This window comes from Leuciscus leuciscus (assembly GCF_965113295.1).
Source record: "Leuciscus leuciscus genome assembly, chromosome: 4".
In the NCBI taxonomy this organism is placed as follows: Eukaryota; Metazoa; Chordata; class Actinopteri; order Cypriniformes; family Leuciscidae; genus Leuciscus; species Leuciscus leuciscus.
Genome location: NC_138728.1, coordinates 52,949,828 through 52,972,095, shown reverse-complemented (window position 1 = coordinate 52,972,095; position 22,268 = coordinate 52,949,828). Strand labels below are relative to the sequence as shown.

At 36.4% G+C, this 22,268-nt stretch overlaps 1 protein-coding gene across 1 annotated transcript in view; it reads left to right on the top strand.

The window, feature by feature from the left end:
- The first annotated feature begins 2,645 nt into the window (after positions 1-2,645).
- Positions 2,646-22,268, top strand: part of LOC309497037 (tripartite motif-containing protein 16-like) — a 56,366-nt gene continuing 36,743 nt past the window's right edge. The window contains exon 1 of the mRNA XM_082167298.1: positions 2,646-2,770. The gene's annotated coding sequence lies outside the window, so the exon portion shown is untranslated. The remainder of the gene's footprint in view (positions 2,771-22,268) is intronic.

The window sequence follows — 22,268 nt, the reverse complement described above, 5'->3', positions numbered from 1 at the left end:
TGAGGGAGGGGCAGTGCAGCGTCTCCAGCAACACAGAGCTGCCTGTGGACGCCTGTCTGTAAATAATGCCGGGAAAAAACTATCGGCGAACGCAGCAGCCGCAAATACCTGTGTTTACATCCTGTTTTCGGTTGAAGTCCAAAGTAGTCGATTGCAGAGTTCACGCGCGTGATCATTGGTAACTAAACCTATGCGCGTGAACTCGGCAATCGACTACTTTGGACTTCAACCGAAAACAGGATGTAAACACAGGTATTTGCGCTGGCTTAAATAACATCATTTTTATACATATCTTTCACATCTACTGCAGTCAGATTCACTCGTGTTCACTCACATTTTCTGTGCACTTGTAATGACACATCAAGGATGTTAAGAGGCTAAAAGCAGGTTTACTACTTGCCCCATTGAAGTCAACAGGGTGCAAATTTTAAAAATAGAATAACTCGGTGTAGGCAACACCGATTTTTGACGTTGTTCTCTGTATTGACAGCACTCCAAATGTACAAAAAAATGAGCTCAATGTTAAAATTGACCGGAGTTCTCCTTTAATCAGTGGCTAAAACCTGCGAGTGGCATAGCTTTGCTGCTGACCACATCGATCAAATCGATTTCACCTCAGCAGCTTTTAAGAAGCACAGGACCTTCTTCACCAGTTGACTTTTCTTTATTATTATGAAGTAACTGTTTAATTTATTTTCATGTCTGACATCAGTGACATCAGTTTTTGCAGCTCTGCCAAGCTTTGTTTAAAGCACCAAAAGTGTCTTTTCTTTGAATGCTAGTAGAGAACCCAGGTTTACATAGCTGCGTCAGTGCAATCTAGAGAAATGTGTTTTAAATTATATTTAGGGTCCCTAGATTTTTTTGGAGACAAACACAACTGTATATTATTCTGTATGCATCTGCATTTGTAGTGCATGTATGTACTTTCTTACATATAGAAATTGATGATATTGATATATGGCTGTTGATGAAAAAAATGTAATTTATGTTTGCAAATAGAATATGTGTAGTTTTTGTTTTGTTTTTATAAGCCAGTTAAGATGAGGTAAAATAATAAAAAATGATAAAATAAATCAAATTTTATTTATAAAAAATGGTGCTAATTCTAAAATGGGATAGAAATTGAAATAAAATGTGGATTGTGTAGACTTGTGTAGACAAATAAGAAAAACAAGGAATGAATTAATAAGAAAACCAAAGGCATGTCAAATGTATGTATGTTGTTTAAATAAATTGGCATATATAAATTAAACATATTGGTGACATATATGGTCATAACATACAATATTATATAAATAATAATCATATACATTGTATTAGTATATGTCAATATAATAATTTAATATGGAACATGTATTATGTTATAAACTTATATCAACATATATCTAGAGATATGTATGTGATATATGCAATATATCGTGTTATATTTAGCATATATGATGACGTCACTTGTGATATAGGGACATGTGTCATATATTACATTTTCGTATTGGCTCAGACGCCAATGTGCATTGGCTCGTTCTGTAGGTACTCGAAGATGATAGGGCTTCCTGAAGTGATCGTAACGTGTCCGACTGAAAGGGAACTGAAGGTGAGAAGAGATCGCCTCATCAAACGCATCCAAAAACTGTGCCACTTATAACACCACTAACATGGGCCTACTGTAGCCCATCATTACTGTTAAAATCACCCTAAACAGTTAATTATAGTGATACTAAGGATCAAAGGAATATTTGATAAGAATATGTTTTTGAAAATTTAAGAAATATGTTTTATGAAAATGTTTTATACATGGCTGCTGGAAACTCTGATGCTCTACCCCAGGGGTGCCCAATCCTGCTCCTGGCGATCGACTGTCCTGCACAGTTCATCTCCAACCATAATCAAACACACCTGAAGCAACCAATTAAGGTCTTCAGAGCATGTCAGGATCACTTGAAAATTAAAGGCAGGTGTGTTTGATTAGGGTTGGAGATGAACTGTGCTGGACAGTCCAAATATCCAATATATCCAAATATCCAGATATCCAAAATATCTTGCTTATCCCCTTTTGTGTGTTTCACACTGCAGCAGTCACTGGAGAAAAGGGTAAATGTTCTTAACGAAAAATGAGGTTGCGGCAGTTTGTGTAATGTGGCGCTGGTCCCAGGCATGGACGTGGGCGGAGCGAGCTTGTGATGTTGCTGCCTGTTGTTTTCACTGCTGTCGGCATTAAAGCAAGTTTAAACTAACCTCTTGTGGCAGCGAGTCGTTGTGCCTCGTCTACACACTGGCACTCTCTGGTCCTATATGGTGGAATGAGCTGCCATTATCCACCCGATCTGCTGAGACCATCAATGGATTTAAGAAACAGCTGAAGACACGCCAAGTCAAGTCATCCTCATTTATATAGCGCTTTTAACAATGTAGATTGTTTCAAAGCAGCTTTACAGAGATAAACACACTTCTTTTACAAACACTTAACTAATTCACATACATAACCTGTATTATATTCATGATGATGTTTCTTATAGGTCACTTTGGATAAAAGTGTCTGCTAAATAAGTACATCTGTCTCTTACTGTACCTGTAATTTCTCAAACTATCTCATGCCATCTACTGCATGATCAGTTATGCGTGTTTTGACGTGTTCTCTCCCCAGAGTTTCTCTCACGCCTTTTGAAAAACTGGTTTGCCTTGTTTTCCCAGAGATGAGTTTCAGAGCTTTTTCTTGAGATGCCAGTTCAGAGGTGGTATAAGAAGCCTACAAATGTCCTAGTTTTTCACGGTAAGTAAATCGCACTTCATATGCTTCAATATTGACCTATTTAGATGTAACCCCCACACGGTATTCTTGTAATAATATAGTTCTTCAAACACTCTTGTTTATTTACATTTAATAAAGTCTTGGGCCCGGTTTCCCAAAGCGTTCTTATCTCTAAGTAGTTCTTAACCTATTCCTTAACCTCTCTCTTAACCTTATGGCACGATTCCCGAAACGTTCGTTCGCTAAGTATATCTTCTGTAAGTCACACTTTCGTAAGGTTGATCTGGACCACTCTTAGCTTTACCTTATCACTGTTGCAGGTCTATATGAATATAATTCTGAAGTTTTAATACACCCAGACAGTATTAAATTAGGCTAATTCAAGTGTTTTCATGCAAAGAATAAAATTGTCATTACACTGATTGTTGTTAGATTTTTAGATGTTGATTTTTAATTATATTATTATACAATATTATACATTTTTTTGTCAAATGGGTTTTTTATTCAAACAACAAATGACATTGAAATAATTACAGGTTCCAGGATTAATTTTCTTATATGCAAAAAAATTTTTTACAAAAATAAAAATAATAATAAAAAATAAAGAACGAACGTAGAGTTTTGTTTTGCTCTGCTCTCTGGCTGCGCTGTCACGTTCGTTCTACGTCACGACGCTTCCTACGCTACGTCCTACGTCATACGCCAGCATCCATCTCCATGAACGCGCACCAACCGCCACCGGAAGCCAGTTATTTTCGTTTATAAAGTTTTAAATATGTACATTTTTACGACAAAACCGCACGGATTACCCTCGGAAGGCCTTCGTTTATCCCCCTGGAGCCGGGTGGATTATTTTTGTGAAGGATGCATGCACATTCTCGGACTTGAAGCAGCTGGACCCCATTGCCTCACATTATAACCACTGAAAGATCTAAGACATTTTCTAAAATAACTGAAAATGTGTTCGTCTGAAAAAAGATTGACATATGCATCTCGAACGGCTTGAGGGTGAGTAAATCATGGCTTAAATATCATTTTTGGGCGAACTATCCCTTTAAAGGGTAACTAAACCCCTGGTCAGAGCCTGACTCCACCCACTGGCAATATTTGAAAAATGCTGGAAAAGTAGGCAGAGCCCAGTGGAGAGGGGGCGTGCATCTGGGACGTATCTCTCTGCAGGCAAGGGCGTGGTTAACTGGTACTCTCTGATGTCAGAGGGTACCACAACTTCCAATAGGAAAATTCAACTGCAGTAGCCACTGTTCAACCTGAAGAGGGCAGCACTCAGACGTTTTTACACCATATTTTGTAAAATTAAAACACTTTAAACACAAATGTCAAAAAAACTACTTGAATCAATGAACAGCACTAATAAAGCCCCATTCTTACAGATCATTAACTAAAAAAAGTTGGTTTAGGGTTTAGTTACCCTTTAAGACAGCCTACAATACATTGCATTAAGGAGTAACATTCCTATTGAGGTAGCAGATGAAAGGGTCCCAAATCTTGTGGAATTGTCCGATGTTGCCTTTCCAAAGGTATCTAGTTCGTTCCAGGTGTAGAGTAGACGTCAGTTCCTCAAGCCATAATTTAGCATCAGGAGGATAAACCTTTTTCCAAAACAGTAGTAACTGTTTCTTGGCTGTTATCAGACAATATGTGAGAAATTTCTGTTGAGCACTGTTCAACGAATATATATGGTTAGAATGTCCTAATATAATGAGCACCGGGTCTGGTTCCAAGTTTACATTAAGTACATCTGAAAGCATTTTAAAAACCTCACACCAGAATCCCTGTATTTTATGGCAGAAAATAAAACTGAGCTAAGACATTGGGAGGCGAGACATTGGGAAAAATCCTATGTAATTTCTTTTTTGAGAAATGTAATCTATGTAAGACCTTAAATTGAATGAGGCATAATCTTGTATTGACCGATTGTTTATCAATATCCTCTTAACCATTCTGCCAAATCTCTTCAGAGATTCCAATCCCCATCTCTCGCTCCCATTCCTCTCTAATCAGGCTTGTAGAGGGAGAAGTAGCTGCTTGTAACTTTCCATAAATTAAAGATAACTGATTTTTATTTCCTCTAAACTGAGTGAGACAATCATCACTGATTGAGGGCGGGACCTCATCCAGGGCGACATTATGTGTACGTAAGTAATTCCTTACCTGTAAAAATCGTAAAAAATTATTTTTTGGAAGGTTGTATTTCTGTTGTAGTTGCGTAAAGGAAGCTAACGCCCCATCCAAATAAAGGTCCTTGACTGTGCATATACCCAGTTCCTTTCATTGATTAAAGGTTGAATCCAACCTCGAAGGAGGAAATGATGGGTTATTTGCGATCGGGATTAAGAGGGAGAGTGATTTTATATTAAGGTAATCTCTTATCTGTCTCAGTAGTACTTATACGGGACCTTGTGTCAAAATGATTAATGACTTTGACCTTTGACCTTTTGACAGGTTGAACTTCCGGTGACCTTATGATTGATGGGTTGAACTTCCTGGTATGAGGTCATGGGATTAACCTTTGCCCTTCCTACCTATCGATCATGGTTTTTGACAGTTAGTTTTTGCCCTATGACCTAGCTAGGACTAAATCATAATTTTGACGGTTAGTTTTTGACCTTATTAACCATTTTAGCCCTAAATCATAGTTTTGCCGGTTGTTTGAACTTTGTCCCAGTTATGTGTGTGCGTGTGTGGTTATATGGCTTGTGCCTGCGCCCCCCTCCCATTACATTCCTGAGCAGTATATAAATGGGGTCAGTTATTTCATATATGTGACATTCAGTTATTTCACATTTATATATAAAACATTCTATAATTTATATAATCTAAAACAATTAAAGGTTGAAAAAACATTTAGTTATTTCACATTCATATAAATTATATAATAATTATCATATAATTTATATAATATAAATTATATAATAATTATCATGCCAAAGTTCTTTTTAAAAGTGTATAATATAAATTATATAATCTAAAGCAATTTAACTAAGGTTGAAAACATTCTGCTCTTTTTTAAAATTATATAATGAAATACTTATAAAATCTACATAATGTTGCATATCACACTAGCAATAGTTTGAAAAAACATTCTGTTCTTTAAAAGCTTACTAAAACCAATTGGTTTTAGCTGAATAAAATCGTCTTACCTTATTATTTTAGAGAGAACCTACCAGGGATGTCCACAAAAATGCAATGTATGAATGGATTCCAAATTGTTTTACACAACTGAATTCACATAGTCATTCCTGAATGACCTCACACTGTCTCAAAACATAAGGAGCGCGCACGTGTCTGTGTGTCTATGCGCGCGTCCTCTTCCTGCGAGCTCTGACCCCCCTCCTTACAGTGTAACTGTCAAGTGAATCTCACACTAACAAAAGTTGAAAACATGCCTTTAAAAGTATAATATAAATATCTTATTGATCCAATTGTTTTAGTTTTAGATGAATAAAAAATGACTGAGTTAAAATTAACTCATCAATGTCCATACCATTCATGTCCACAAAAATAATTAAACTAAAGTTGAAAAACATACCTTTAAAAGTGTGTAATATAAAATAAAATATCTTGCTAAAGTTGAAAAACATACCGTTCCTTAAAAGTATAATATAAATATCTTATTGATCCAACTATTTTAGTTTTAGATGAATAAAAAATGACTGAGTTAAAATTAACACATAATGTCCATATTGATGCCCACAAAAATAATTAAACTATAGTTGATAAACATACCTTTAAAACTGTATAAATGTAATGGTTATAAAATAATTTTACTAAGGTTGAAAAAATATTCAGTTCTTTTAAAAGAATATAACATAAAAAGCTTACTAAAACCAATTGTTTTAGTTTTAGATAAAAGTAAATAAAATCATCTTACCTTATTTTAGAGAGAGAGTTGAAGAAGTGGCTCCTAACACATTGTCCATTGATGTCCACAAAAAATGCAATGTATGAATGGATTCAAAATTGTTTTACACAACTGAATTCATATAGTCATTCCTGAATGTCTCTCAAAGCACCGTCTCAAAACATAGGGAGGCGCGGTGTGTGTGTGTGCGTGTGTGTGTGTGCGTGTGTGTGTGTGTGTGCGTGTGTGTGTGTGTGTGTGTGTGTGTGTGTGTGTGTCTGTGCGCGCCCCTTCACGTGAGCCTTGACCCCTCTCCTTCGCATACCAAAGCACTGTGAAAGTGAGGAAGGGGTTTCCTAATATCACACTCACAAAAGTTGAAAAACATACTGTTCCTTAAAAGTGTATAAATAAAATGGTTATATAAATATACTGAAACCAATTATTTTAGATGAATAAATAAAATTCATCTTACATGTTTAGAGTTACAACTCTTAAGAGAGTTAACATAAATCACAGAGGTTCTCTCTCACACCAGCGTCTCTGACTCAGAGGGGTGTATTCAGTGATGGGATGAGACATTGTGAATGGTGTGTTAAACTTATAATCCTAAAAGTTTAAATGACATCTTTTAAAAATAAAAGTTTATAAAACTTTTAATAAAAACTTTAATAAATTATTAAAAGTCTTAATAAAAACAAATATTCTACAACGATGGTCTGTGGAAAAATTTGACTTGAACTTAAAGTATTTTTATTTATTTATAATGGGTATGCAAAATAATTTGAAAATTTTTAAAGCGTCACAAGTCATCTCACGCCTGTGAAATATTCAATAATTTCTTAAGTTGTATCTGTGAGAAAATGACAACCACATAGGCCTATCTTCAGAGAGAGCAACCATGAAAACATTTAGAAACTGGGAATCTTCCAGAAAAAAGGTCCTTCCGATCAGCGCTGAGAAAGAAGTTACTGGACAATAACGATAGCTGCCTTCAGGATATCGGATGACAGATGAGCCTCTGTGCATCGTGTCAGAGCGTATGTCATGTTAGTCTGCTAACACCTTTCCATACTAAATTTATTTCAAATCATAATCGTAAAAGTTTAAATATTGTTTAAATTAAATCTTTAAAGTTTGAATACATACTCATCTTCTATTTATCTTTTAGAAGACTTGTGTATGATATAAATTATTTTGTTTAACGGTGACCTAAAGTATAATTGTTATTAAACAATGTCTGTTCAAAACTTTAGGTGGTCGTCTTAAATCTCATTTATATGAAAAAGATTCAATCAGCATTTTTTTTGTCCATCTGGGGGTTTCAATTTTTATGGTGGGGGTTTTCCATAGCTATCCCGTACACCTAAAAACGACCATCACAGAAAACTACATTTAAAAAAAAATGAAATAAATAAATAATTGAATAAAATGTAAACAAAGTTTTAGCTAAATAAAAACACCTTGCATTTCCAGAGAGGCGGAGTAGTTCTTTATGCACTGATAAAAATAATCCAAAAAAGCAAATAGTTTAAGTTGTCATAAACAGAGCAAAAATAAATAAATCCTTCAGTGATAAACTACAGTGTGAACTGAAGCTTCAGACCCTCACAGAGACTAGAGGAGGAGTTACAGACCAGATGAGTCTCGGGGGACAATGTCACAGTAAATCTAGTCTGCTAACGCCTTTCCAGAGTACATCCAGAGTTTACACTAATTTCATTTAAAAGCATAACCTTAAAAGTTTAAATCAAATCTTTAAAAGTTTGATTAAAATCATATCTTCTTAGAAGATTTATGTATTATTGTTACTAAGCAGCGTCTGTCCAAAAACTTTAGATTGTTACATACAACATACAACAGACAACATGAAACATGTTGTCAAAGTTTGTCACAATGTTTTTTAAGAAATCTGAGGACTCGACATTGCTCTAATTTAGACTAGGTTGTATCATTTGGAAAATCAAAGTAAAAATCACACATCGTCTTAATTCAAAGCATGATCTTACTTTTTCTACGGTAGCTATGATCTATTACACGTATAAGATGTATAAGATCATATCTCCCGAACTAGGGTGAAACCCTTTACTGAGAATATACCACCGGTCATCTACTCAAAATATATGTAGAAGTTTCAAATGTTAGCATTTTTTGATGGTGGCCGCATGAACAGACTTTGGGGGGAGCTATAGCAGGAATCATGACCTTTGACCTCCTCGATTTTGGAGGCTTTTTTTGTTAAAGATTTCTCCCATCTAGCGGTTCTCCCATCTACTCGCTTTTTCAACTTTGGTAAATGTGCCAAGAATCTATGACAACGTGTCTTCCGATAGCACTAATTGTACATGTTCTACCGTTATGATGTACTTGTTACATGTTCTACCGTTCTATATAATGATTTACACAACCAAGCTCGTCATTTAGACCGTGCCTTTGACTTAACCGTCCAGAAGAAAGCAGGCAACTTCCCTTTCAAAGTCTTTCTCCTTCATTAGCTCTTTTTCACCTGGGAAAAGCTATCCCGATATTTATTTACATACCGATAAATTAAATTTGAATTTAATTAAAACTTCTCCTGTGGCTCGGCATAACTATGATCCTGCATTATATTGTACCCTGCAGTGCAGCCTTTCAAATGTGCCTGGGGCAGTATCAACACCTCCCATATGGTCTAGCGGTTAGGATTCCTGGTTTTCATCCAGGCTGTCCAGGCTGCTACTCAATAGTCGAATAATCATCAATAATCATTTTTAGTAATTCATAGTCTTAGAGGCCTACACGAACTGCAGAAACAAGCAGTTTCTTGAAGATTCAGTACTGAATCATTTTCACAAATACAATTATATTGAATTCAGAAAATTTCACTATGGAATACTTTATCATAATTTTAATTTAGTACGTCATCATTTCATCTCATAATTATGACGCATAGTCATAATTTCAACTTTTTTAAGTCATCATTTCGACTTGTCATAATTATTACTTAATCCAGAATTACAATTTTTGTCAATGACGCCTTTTTAATGTAATACTTAAAACGTTTTTAAGTCATAATTTGGTTGTTGACTATAGTAGTGTTGAGTTAGGCTAGTGCTTTTTGTCCCTCTCTGCTCTTTTTCAAGATGGCGGAACGACACGGAAGCCTCCTTGGACTTACCCGTCCCATGTAAATAAAGATAAGAAATTAACTCAGATCATTGGCACAGATCATTTTACACCCATGAGGACTTATTTTATGAATACAGACAATGATTTTAGCTAATAAAAAAACTTTAGTTTCAGATGTTTAAATGACAACATACCATTTTTCAATCTACACATGAGAGACCTTCAGAAGTTTCAGAAGGCCTTCAACGGCTTAGGTCCGTTGGCGAAAACACTGCATGTGTAAGGTTGTTTTCCAGATTTTCACCCAAAATCAAATACTGTATGACGCTTTTTAAAGTTAGAATAAAAAAGTTAAGTGTCACAAAGTCTGACACAAGGCCATTAACTTGTTTTTGTTTTTTGCTTATTTCTACAAACATTATCATGGTTTTGTTTAATCGTATTCATATTTATCAGGTTGATGTTTAGTTTAGATGTGGATGGCTAAGTTTCAGGCATAGTGCAACCAGATTTATCTAACATCTCACTCACAATGCAAAACGTTGTAAATAAACATGTTCAAACTGTAATTTAACCATATTTTATTAATATTATGTTGATTTAAAGTTTTTGTTATTAACTAATACCTTTATCTTTTAACTAACATCTGACCCCAAATAAACAGATAATGGAATGTTCACACTATACAGTTAGATATTCTCCTCCTTTGTATCTTTGGGCGTATTTTTACACGGCAGCATATTTTGTCACACCGTAGTGATGCAAAGTTCCACACTCTATAACTTTAAAACATCATCTTTGGAATCACACGTGTCCATGTAAGATTCAAAAAGACCAAATTACTAAGAATTTGTGATACACAAATAAATACACAAAAGTTTATTACTCCGCTAGATTTAGTCATCTTGTTCAGATAGCAGGCGACACTGTTTCACATGTTGTACGTTGGACTGTGTGTGTGTGTGTTTTAGTTGAAGACGTTTCTTTGAGAGCCGTTTATAGAAATAAATGACGCTTAAGAATTTAAGCGATAGTTTGACTAAATTGATATCAATCACACAAATACGAATCACACAAAGTATTAACACGAAAAGTAAGTTCTAGAGGTCAGCTGGGTTAAAAGTAGATGCATCATCATGAGCCATTTAAAACAAATACAGAAAAGCCACTATAAGTGATCCGTTTTGAATGTCTGTCATTGACATCTTGTTTCTTTTTGTACAGCTTGCAAAAAGTACATAGAGCGTGGTCAAACATGTTAGGAATGTATCCTATACATTATAGGTCCTTCTACACGATAGTGTTTGACTAAATCTTTCTGCGATGCCTACGAAACATCGACGTGAAAGATGAGTATGGCTGTGTTTCTGTTACCTATTACGCTTTAAACTCGTCTAACTATTACACTTATTTTGTTATTTTGTGTGTGTCGCTAAACAACGGTTAAGCCAATGAATTACGGTTGATACGTGGTATTTTTACGTGAATTGATTCATTTTTTATTCCGTCCACACTTTGACACCAGAGTTTTATTCGGCAGAATGCCGAAATGTTTTAACATATCGTAAATTTCAATGGTTAGATAAATCATCTAACTATTATATGTGAAACAATCAACAGTTATATGTGAAACAAGCACAGTGGCATTAGAGTCAGATTCTTGTTTATATTGAACATTGTTATTGAACCGTTTTTCAATATTATTGAAAATAATTGTTAAATAAAAGCGCTATTGTTCTCGGCCTCATCAAAGTTCACATAGTTTTCACCGGAGCATATCGACTCTGAAACAAGACTTTGTTTAAAAGATTTTGAAATTGTTTAACCCTCTGAGGTCTGAGGGGTTTTTGGGGTCCTTGAGATGTTCTGACATGCCCTGACATTTGTGCTTTTTTCAGTTGCTTATAAACATATTAATGGCAAAGGTATAATTACACTCTATTTAGCACAAACAGGGCTACCATAATATGTGAGCAACATGCATGTACATGTTTGTATTTTTGAGAGAATAATGTTTATGCATGGTTATTGAAAAAACTAAAAACTAAAGTTTCTGAAATAAGGCCACAAAACACATACTAAATATGTGACAATAAGACTTTTGACTAATTGATGTCTTTGCCTAGAGTTTTTTCTTCAAAATGATGTGAAAATCATCCTGCCCTTATCATTCACATAACACAATACATTGATTTAAATCTTGTAAAACACTTTTTGTTTGTAAAGGCAATATGCGCAAGGGGCGTCAACCATTCAACAGCATCATGCATATGTAGTGGTTCACACCTCAGGAGACAATGGGGCCCGCATACTTAATGAGCCATTCATTCAGGTGTGTCACCTATAGCCACAAGAAAGAATGCAAGAGCAATATATATACAGTATATATATATATATATATATATATATATATATATATATATATATATATATATATTCTACCAAATTGGTTCACAGTTGGAAGCATGTCAATTTTTTTTTTTTTTTATAAATTTTGCTTGCAAATTGTATAATATCCAAGGAAAACATGTCTAGTAATTGTGCAGTTAATTCTCATACTGTATTTTCAGTTTTGGAATATGTATCCTCTCCCCAAATTTGTCAATAATAAAACACAATAAAAATTATTTAAAGAAAATGCTTATATTTACCTTTTAAAATTTGTTTACATCTACCTTGTAAATATATATTTTTTTATTAAAAAGGTTACAATTACAACAACAATTGAAGTGTAATCTTTCTTTGTAAAAACTGAAGTATACATTTTATCATACATATTTCAAACTTCGAATATAGCCTACATTGACAAAACATACTATATTTAACATATTAGCAAAAATTGGCAAACAAAAGCTTATTTGAGGTGGCAGATATTTTACAGTAAAAATGTGTAATCTATCCAAAACTAATCAACGAAATGTTGTCTTTCATATGTCTGTAACATAGGTCTTTCGTTTTTATTATAAGGAATATAAATGTTAATTTGCAGTTTAATACGTTGCTTATACAAATACATTTTATTTCAACATATTTCAATCGATTTTACTCAGTATAGCAAAATAGTTTGCTAAAAGCAGATCATTTATTCACACACAGAAACGCAATTCAAATTTAAACCGTCTTTTTGCGAGTTGTGGTAAACAGCGCATCTCTGCGTTCATTCATTCACACAGAAACGCGATTTACTTGAGAATGAAAAAAAAAAACTTACTACATTATTCCATCCGTTGCTCCTCGAAATACCAGCACTTCTGAGGTAAGTTTTCCATTATTATTATTCCTCACAGCGCTGCGAGACAGTGTAGACAACTACACTTATCTGAATAAACTTGATGTGTTTTCTCGAGCTGATGGGGGCGTTCACAGTTTGTATGGGATCGTCTCAGTCATTTGCGTTTGAATAGCGCGCGCTCTCCGTGGGCGTGGCCGATTATAACGTAATGAGATGAGCTCGACTGGAATCGCTCTCTTTTAATACAGATTTCACAAGATGAAGATATTTGTTTTTTATATAAATTACTTCATTTAAAAGACGAGAATTCAAGCTTCATGCCTGTGTCTTTGTATGCCTGTTTGACTGAGTATTCGCTCAGTTATTGTTCATTTTCGGACGCGTTTCAGAATGGACTTCACTGGCAGAGAGAAGGCAGAACTCGCTTCGTGTTTATTTTTCTTTATTTGGCAAAAAGCACAACACTTTGTTTTTATTGTGAGTATACACAAAAATAATACACATTTAACAGAATCGATTGATGTATGAAACTCCTATGGAAAATCAAAGTCAACAGAGTATTTATGAGTTTCTTTTACATTGATAAAAAAAAAGCGAGCTGGTATCGCCGGCGATACCGTAGACCTCAGGGGGTTAACATCACTAGCGTAACACTTATTGTATTGCCGGGTGCGATTGTAATGTTTTGTATGGCGTTTTCTTTACACTTTCCTACAGTTAGCTGTAATGTTAGTGAACTCTAGGTCTTCTCTTTGTTCATATACGACAGTATTCACATGAATTGGCTTGATTTGTATCTTGATTTGATACGTGAGACATTTACATTATATTGTTATACCGTCCTAGTTTTTAAATAGCGCTAAAATGTATATTTTAACCCTTTGTGCGGATATGCCGCACAAGGTTCTTTGTTCTCTGGTTCTAGGTTTTTAAAAATACAGCGAAACAAAGACAAGGACACCTCTTTCTATAAGCGTCACTCATAATCTGTGCATACAACAAAACACATGTAGGTGTACGAAGATTTATCAGAAAATTATTTTTGTTTGAAGAAAAACTTAAATCAGCTGGTGCTTGATCACTATTGAAGTTATTAAACACCCCTGAATTCGGTAATGATGCGATATGGATATCACGTTTTAATTTTAACTCAATACGCTAAAGGTCTATAAACTTCAACATCTTGTAGGTCAAATTAACTTAAAGCCTGCGCAAAATTATTCTTAACTTAAAGCATGCGCATCCTAACTACTTTCTAAATGTTTGTTACAGAACTTATGGTGAACAATTCACCATGTTTAATCAGATTTTGTCATTGGATCGAGTGAAAATAATAAACTTCTCCTTTGTTTTTATGCATCAAGCTAAATCCAAATGATAGGAAAACTTTATGATAGGAAAGTACAGACGGCGCCTTTGACCAATCCTCTACATATGGGGCACTTGCTCAGAGAAGGCGCACATTCTTTGCACACAACTAGGTGACCACAGGGGATGAAGACAATGTTCACTTCCTTATCCATGCAAACTTTGCAGGTGTGCTCCTCTTGAAGTCTTCTTAACTGTTCCTCCATAGACAAGTCTGAAAGATCTTGACTCGGTGATGCAGCTTCATTTGTCTGGACCGTTAGGCCACACTCAAATTCCATCTCTAAAGCAGACTTCACCACAGGATTGTTCTCTTGTTCTCTCACAAATTCTCTTGAGTCGCTGTCTCCATTAGTCAATAGCTGCTCAAATAGTCTTGGAAATCTTGCTTGAATCTGATGAACAAACTCTTGTCCCTTTTCTTGCAGCAGGTATTCACATCTTGGAAACCACTTGGCATGTTCTACCCATGGATCATCACCAGACTCCCAACATCTGAGTCCACCATCGCAACAAAAGCACTTCACGTCATCATTACGACCAATATAGTAAAAACCAGCCTTAGCCAATTGGTCTGGTCGAACAGTTATTCTTGAGGGCCAGTAGACAAATGTGAGCAACCTGTCTTCACACTGTTGCATTGCCGATCCAATGGAAAGACCGCCACCAGATAAAGGTACATTATCTGCATGGTCACCTCGAACGAAGCGGCAGTTGGGGTAATTTCTCTGGTGTTCTGATACTGCCCGATCTCCTGGTTCCCAGTGGCTAAGCTGGCCTCCACAACTGAAGCAAGCCACTCTGTCGCCCTGGCCAAGGTAGTAGAAACCACTTTTGGCAAGCTCGGCCGGACTTACTGGTGCAAGAGGCCAATTCTGAAAGGTGTCAAGGCGTTCCTGTTCCCGACGCATGTCAGGATTCTGACAAGCCGGAGGGCGCTGGTAAGACATATCCTCAACTCCACGGGAGGAAATGGGGCTGGAGAGGGTCAGGTTGCTGAATGCCATGTTTAAGTAACCCACCCGATCCTCCATTTGGCCTGATACGGATGCCGTGGTGGTCGATGTTACGGGTGTCGCAGGGGCGGAAAGAGGATGGCTTCGTTGCGAAGCGGGGAAAAGGCACTTTTGATGAAGACATAAAAATGTGACCACAGGGCGTATCCTCTCAAGCCCTACTCTCTGCCGGACATCCCATGCCTAGTGTCTAGTCGTCCATGACAGAACACATCATCTTATTAAAAAATGTAATGAGAAATAAAGCTAGCGCAAGTTCTGCCAGGGAGAATCAATCATTTACGTCACTAATTGCCTCTTCAACTACCCATTCATTTTCTTGCTGTAGCATAAAAGGGCAGCACTTACTCATATCTGAGTCCGCAGATGCTGTTGCTCCAGCCATAAACCTTACGTCCAAATTCACGATAGCTGATGGTCCGTTCACGTCTCTGCCCAAATAGTTCGGTCTTAAATTCTAATTATTTTTCTTTTTCTCTTCTCTCTTCATTAGGATTTTCAGGATTCAGGACTGGTAAGTCACCTCATCAAACCGTTTTTGGGGGGCCCGTTCTGACGGGTCCTCCATCCACCTATTTTGGGGGTGAGCGGCGCCCCTGCCTTCATCTTCAGTCAGCAGTCGCTGATTCAATACCCCTGGAATTCGAGTCATGAACGGGGCCTCCGCCAAAGAATTTGATTGCTTGCTGAGCTCATTAATAAATGTCTATGCTACAGCATTAATTCTCCCGAGTCTTTCTGGCAGAACAAGAACAACACCACAAAATGTCCTTTCTTATGCTCTGTACACAGCGGGCAAATTAGTTGTATCATTTGATATGATACAACTGTATTGCCGCCTCGGGAATACAGTAATTAAAATGCAGAAAGCAAATATTTAATCTTTTAAATCATGTAGTATTCTAAATATTATTATTATAATACAATTTTTATGAGCTCAGACATTTTTTCATTCAGAAATTTTTATTTCAACATTATACTTTCATACATTGAAGAAAATGATAGACCGGCATTACATTTACAGATGGTCTAACCAGAATAGAAAATATCCGCAGGCTATCATGTTTTTCTCCAGGGTATAGTTGACCAGACTTTTAACTAATTCACCAACGTCAGTTTTTGCATTTTTTGACACCAGTGACACACAGAGATCTGTTACGAATGTACAAATAGCGAGTATCTCTGTGATTTCGAATTCGTCAGAACATGAACGCAACACATCCAGAACTTTTCTGAGGATTACGCCGATCGGCTCTTTGCTGTTAAAAAACATGGGCGTTACATCAGGCCATGACTTTATCAAACCTCTTACGTCATCCATTTCATTTTTGAGATTTGTCACACGTTTGGTATCCTGCGCACAATCTTTTTTCATATCACACGCAGCGTCGATAATCCTGTGCATCAAGCCAACCATTTGGCCTCTAAAATGATCTTTAAACATACTGTCCAGCGCAGCTCTTAAACGACATTCTTTGCCTGTGGCGCACTCACACGCCGGATGATAATTGTACCCTGTATCGCCAGAACTCAATGGGGAGTCGTTCTCCATCAGGTTTTGCGTCGCCATTTTTTCAGCTTTTCGAATTTTTTTCCAACTTATCGTTCCTAGAATGTTCCTGCAATCTCCTGAGTCCTTGCGGTACAATCGTGCCTTGTGTTTTTGGGTCGGAAGTTTGTGGGTCAGAAGTTTGCGTCAGGCTCAGACAAACAGGACTTTCAACTTTTGATCAATGAGATGATGCAGTAGCGCAGCAGTCCGAGGCTAGTAGAGCTAGAGTAGAGCGTGCGATGTCCTGAAATATTTATCAGGCTGGGGTCCGCCCCACTGGAGGGGCTGAATAGGGTGTTGTCATCAGGAAAGCTTCACATCTCCGCGCTGCTGTTTTGGCGCGCATTATGGATGTTTGAATCGTCTGAGTCATACACACAAGTGCAGCGATGGAGCTCGTGAACACGAGCAGTGTGAGAGGATTCCTGAGATCTTGCGACGATCTGACTGAGAAGATTCGCTGTTTAATACAGAAGAAACTCATCAAGAAGTACTTGAGCAGGTATAAAAACCTATTTTATGCATGGATTAAAGAATAGAATAAAAAATAGGCATTTCTATAATAAAAGTATTTCGCTCTCTCACTAACCTATGGACACACAATCCCATGCCAAACTATCATTTGGCATAACTAATCATTATCAACATATTTTTTTGATAAAAGAGTTCCAAAGTTCACTTTGTCCACAAAAAGGAACTTAGCCTTAATTTACTGAAGGCTATGGATGTTAGGTACATATGTTTATCAAATTGTACACATTCATTATTAATATGATGAAAATGGCTGTTATTTGTTTCTTCTCCTCTCACATTAAATCACATGTATTATATAGGCCTATTTTAAGGTCAAAATGGTGAAATTAGAAAAAAGTTGATCATTTTGCCTGATTATTTTTGTCGTTGTATTCTGTCAAATATGAAATGTTTAGTTTAGCTACTTGCACCTTATCTTGCACTTTATGACCGTTATCAGCTATTATCAGATACTATTGTCCTAACATAGACTATTGTTTTAACTCTGGTTTAACCTGCTGTGCGTCTGTTCACCGTCCATCATGTGCTCTAACACCTGCAGCAAATATACACTTTTAAAAAGAACTTTGGCATGATAATTATTATATAATTTATATTATATAAATTATATGATAATTATTATATAATTTATATGAATGTGAAATAACTAAATGTTTTTTCAACCTTTAATTGTTTTAGATTATATAAATTATAGAATGTTTTATATATAAATGTGAAATAACTGAATGTCACATATATGAAATAACTGACCCCATTTATATACTGCTCAGGAATGTAATGGGAGGGGGGCGCAGGCACAAGCCATATAACCACACACGCACACACATAACTGGGACAAAGTTCAAACAACCGGCAAAACTATGATTTAGGGCTAAAATGGTTAATAAGGTCAAAAACTAACCGTCAAAATTATGATTTAGTCCTAGCTAGGTCATAGGGCAAAAACTAACTGTCAAAAACCATGATAGATAGGTAGGAAGGGCAAAGGTTAATCCCATGACCTCATACCAGGAAGTTCAACCCATCAATCATAAGGTCACCGGAAGTTCAACCTGTCAAAAGGTCAAAGGTCAAAGTCATTAATCATTTTGACACAAGGTCCAGGATAAGTACTACTTGTCTCCAAATACGTAACTGACTTTTTATGACGAAACCATTAACTACAGTTTGGTCTAATATCACTGGAGAAAGCAGCACTGCTCCAAGATCATAGCGATGGCAATAATCCCGCTCCATCTGAAGCCATTCTGGCGCATTAGCCGACTGTTCCAACCATAGTGCAAAAACTTGTAAGTGAGTGGCCCAATAATAAAGGCGAAAATCTGGAAGGGCCAACCCCCCCTCATGTTTAGGTTTACAAAGGTGTATTTTTTTTATTCTGTGACCCTTGTAGTTCCATAGAAAAGGAAGAACAATCGAATCAAGGTGTTTAAAGAAGGACTTGGGCAAAAGTATTGGAATATTACAAAATAAATATAATATTTGAGGTAGAAATATCATTTTTATCGCATTTATTCTGCCAATTAAGGAGATCGGGAGAGTTTTCCAATAGTGTATACAGGTTTGTAACTTGGATAGTAAGGGGTTGAAATTAGTTTTGAGGAGTAAATTATATTTAGAAGTAACCACTATTCCTAAATATGTAATTTTTTCCGTGGAAACTTTAAATGGGGAGGAGTGTATTACAGATAAATCCTTTAAACCAATGGGCATGAGTTCACTTTTTTCAAAATTTACTTTAAAGCCAGAAAATTTTCCAAAGTTAGTAATAGTTTCGAGTACAACAGGAAGGCTCACCTGAGGTTGGGTAATATAAAGCAAAATATCGTCCGCGTAGAGTGATATTTTGTTAACAGTGTTTGAAGTGTTAAAGCCATGTATGCATGGGTTACATCGAATGGTTTCTGCCAGGGGCTCTACTATTAAAGCGAACAAAAGGGGTGAGAGGGGGCAGCCCTGTCTGGTTCCTCTTTGAAGATAGAAGGAGTCCGATATTGTTTTATTTGTTAAAACCCATGCTGATGGATTCCATTTTATAAACTCATCCCCCATATTAAATTTCTCAAGGATAGCAAACAAATAACGCCATTCCACTCGGTCGAATGCCTTTTCGGCATCCAATGAGATTACAACCAAATTGTCTCGGATTGCCTTGGGATGATAAATTATATTAAACAGGCGTCTAGTATTATGTATAGTACTTCTTCCTGGGATAAATCCATTCTGATCTGTGTTAACCAGTTTGCTAATTAATTTGCCAAGTCTATTAGCAAGTGTCTTGGATAATATTTTTTGATCAACATTAATAAGGGAGATAGGTCTGTATCCCTCAACTTCTTCAGGATTTTTACCTTTTTTAGGAATTACTGTGATAATGGCTTCAGAAAAAGTCGGCGGTAGTCCAGTTGTTAGTGCTTGCTGATAAGTTTTAAGCAAATAAGGAGTAAGGATGTCGCTGAATTTTTTATATAGTTCAGCTGGTAACCCGTCTGGGCCAGGAGTTTTCATGCTCTTTAAAGAGTTTATTGTGTTCTTCAATTCCTCTAAAGAGATATCTTTATTAAGAGATGCTTGATCATCTGGAGATAGAGTGGGAAGAGTACATTTACGTAAAAATTCATCCATTGTTTGTGGGTCCAAATCAGTTTCTGAAGAATATAACTTTGAGTAAAATTCCTTAAAACATTGGTTTATCTCTTTATTTGCGATACATTGTGTCCCACATTTTGTCTTTATTTTATGAATTGTTCTTTCACTATCTATTTTTTGTAATTGTCTGGCTAATAATTTCTGGGGCTTCTCCCCAAATTCAAAGTATTTCTGTTTGACGAAATGAAACGTTTTATTTATTTTAGTAGAGACTATTTTATTGTATTCAAACCTTAACTGTAAAATTTTCTTCTGAGTATCTGGTGAGGGGTTTAGTGCGTTTTCATTGTCTAACCGATGAATTTGTTTCCCTAAATCAATTAGTTTCGTTTTGTATAGTTTGTTCCGGGACCCCTGATATGATATAACACAACCTCTTATATAAGCTTTTAAAGTTTCCCAGAGCAGTCCTGGTGATGTCTCTGGCTTATCGTTGCTATCAAAAAAAAATTCCAGTTGTGAACTCATGAAGTCAATGAACTTAGGGTCTTCAATAAGTTGAGGGTCCATCCTCCATAGAGGGCGGATAGAAGATGTTTGATCAAGGACAACTTCAAATGAAACTGGGGCGTGGCCTAAAATGAGTATATCATGAATTTTAGAATTTAGGATATTAGAAATAAGATTGTTGTCCACCAAGAAATAATCAATACGAGTATATACATTATGTACATGCGAATGAAATGTATAATCTTTTTCGGTTGGATGCATAAGTCTCCATATGTCTACTAAATTGGAATTATTAATGAATGCATTCAAAAAAATTCTTGAATTAGATTGCGGGGAAATTTTAAACGATGATCTATCGAGATATGCGTCAAGGACACAATTAAAGTCCCCGCCTATAACAAGATTTGTTTGGGATATATTGGGAATAAGAGAAAATACCTTTCTAAAAAAGTCTGGTTCATCAGAATTTTTGCCGTATACATTTATCAACGTAATCGGGAAGCCATAAACCTCACCAGATAGAACAACATAACGACCGTCCCGATCGGTACGCAGGGCTTTTTGTTTAAATGGGACCCCCTTTCGAAATAAGATAGCTACCCCCCTAGATTTATGTAAAAAATTAGATTGATAGATCTGTCCTATCCATCCGGATTTTAATTTGTCTTCAGAGTCCACTTTGAGATGAGTTTCCTGCAGAAAGATTATATCTGAGGAGAGAGATTTTAGATGTGATAATATCTTGCTTCTCTTAACCGGATGGTTTAATCCTTTTACATCATCACTGCTTGTTTCGTACCTTGCACCATTTTAAACAGGCCCCCACCCCCCATTCCCCAAAACTCAAACATTAATCCCGTCATCTGACCGACTACAGAACTCGCGGCGCGACACGGAATTACAAAACAAATTGGATATAATGACAAAGAATAAAACCGAGATAGTCAAATAAAACCTAACAAATACCTTCAAGATGGTATCAAACCTTAAACTTCCACACACAGAAAAAAAAAAAAAACTCGTATCAGCACAACTCCGTAATACTTCAGGTGAACATCTCAATGTAATAACACGTTTTATAAACATCATGTAAAGTTTAAACAGTCAATACGTTTTCGTCAGTTACGTTATGTTGATCTTACTTGATCAGTCCAACAGCATCCCTTAGACTGGTCCTGGAATTTCAAAGTTACGTTCAGCAAACTTGACCGCTTTGTCCTGGTCAATGAAGAAATACTCTTTGCCGTTGTGCGAGACTCTCAGTTTCGCTGGATATTGCAGTCCGTACTTAATTCTGGGTTTATCCTTCAACAACTCCTTCGCACGTTTGAAGAGTGCACGTCGCTTTACCACAGCAGGCGGATAGTCTGGGAAAATGTTAACTCTTTGGCCTTTAAAGAAAATCTGTTGCATCCTAGCAGCTTTTTGCATTATTTCTTCCATCTCATGGACGTAATGCAAACGCAGGATGAAGGCCCGTGGTGGTTCATCACTTCCAGGACAGGCACGTAGAGCTCGGTGTGCGCGGTCCACGTGCGGAGGTTTGTCTAGTGACAGGGCTTCAGCAAGGAGTTGGGCAACGAAATCTCTAGGTTTAACTCCGGATTCAGCACCCTCTTTAATAACGTTCAATATGCGGATGTTTTGTCTTCTGCTGCGACTCTCGAGGTCTGTGCATTTTTCTGTGAGTTGCTCCACTGTAAGCTTTAGCTTTCCCAAATCTTGTTCCATCTTAACCATCGTGTCAG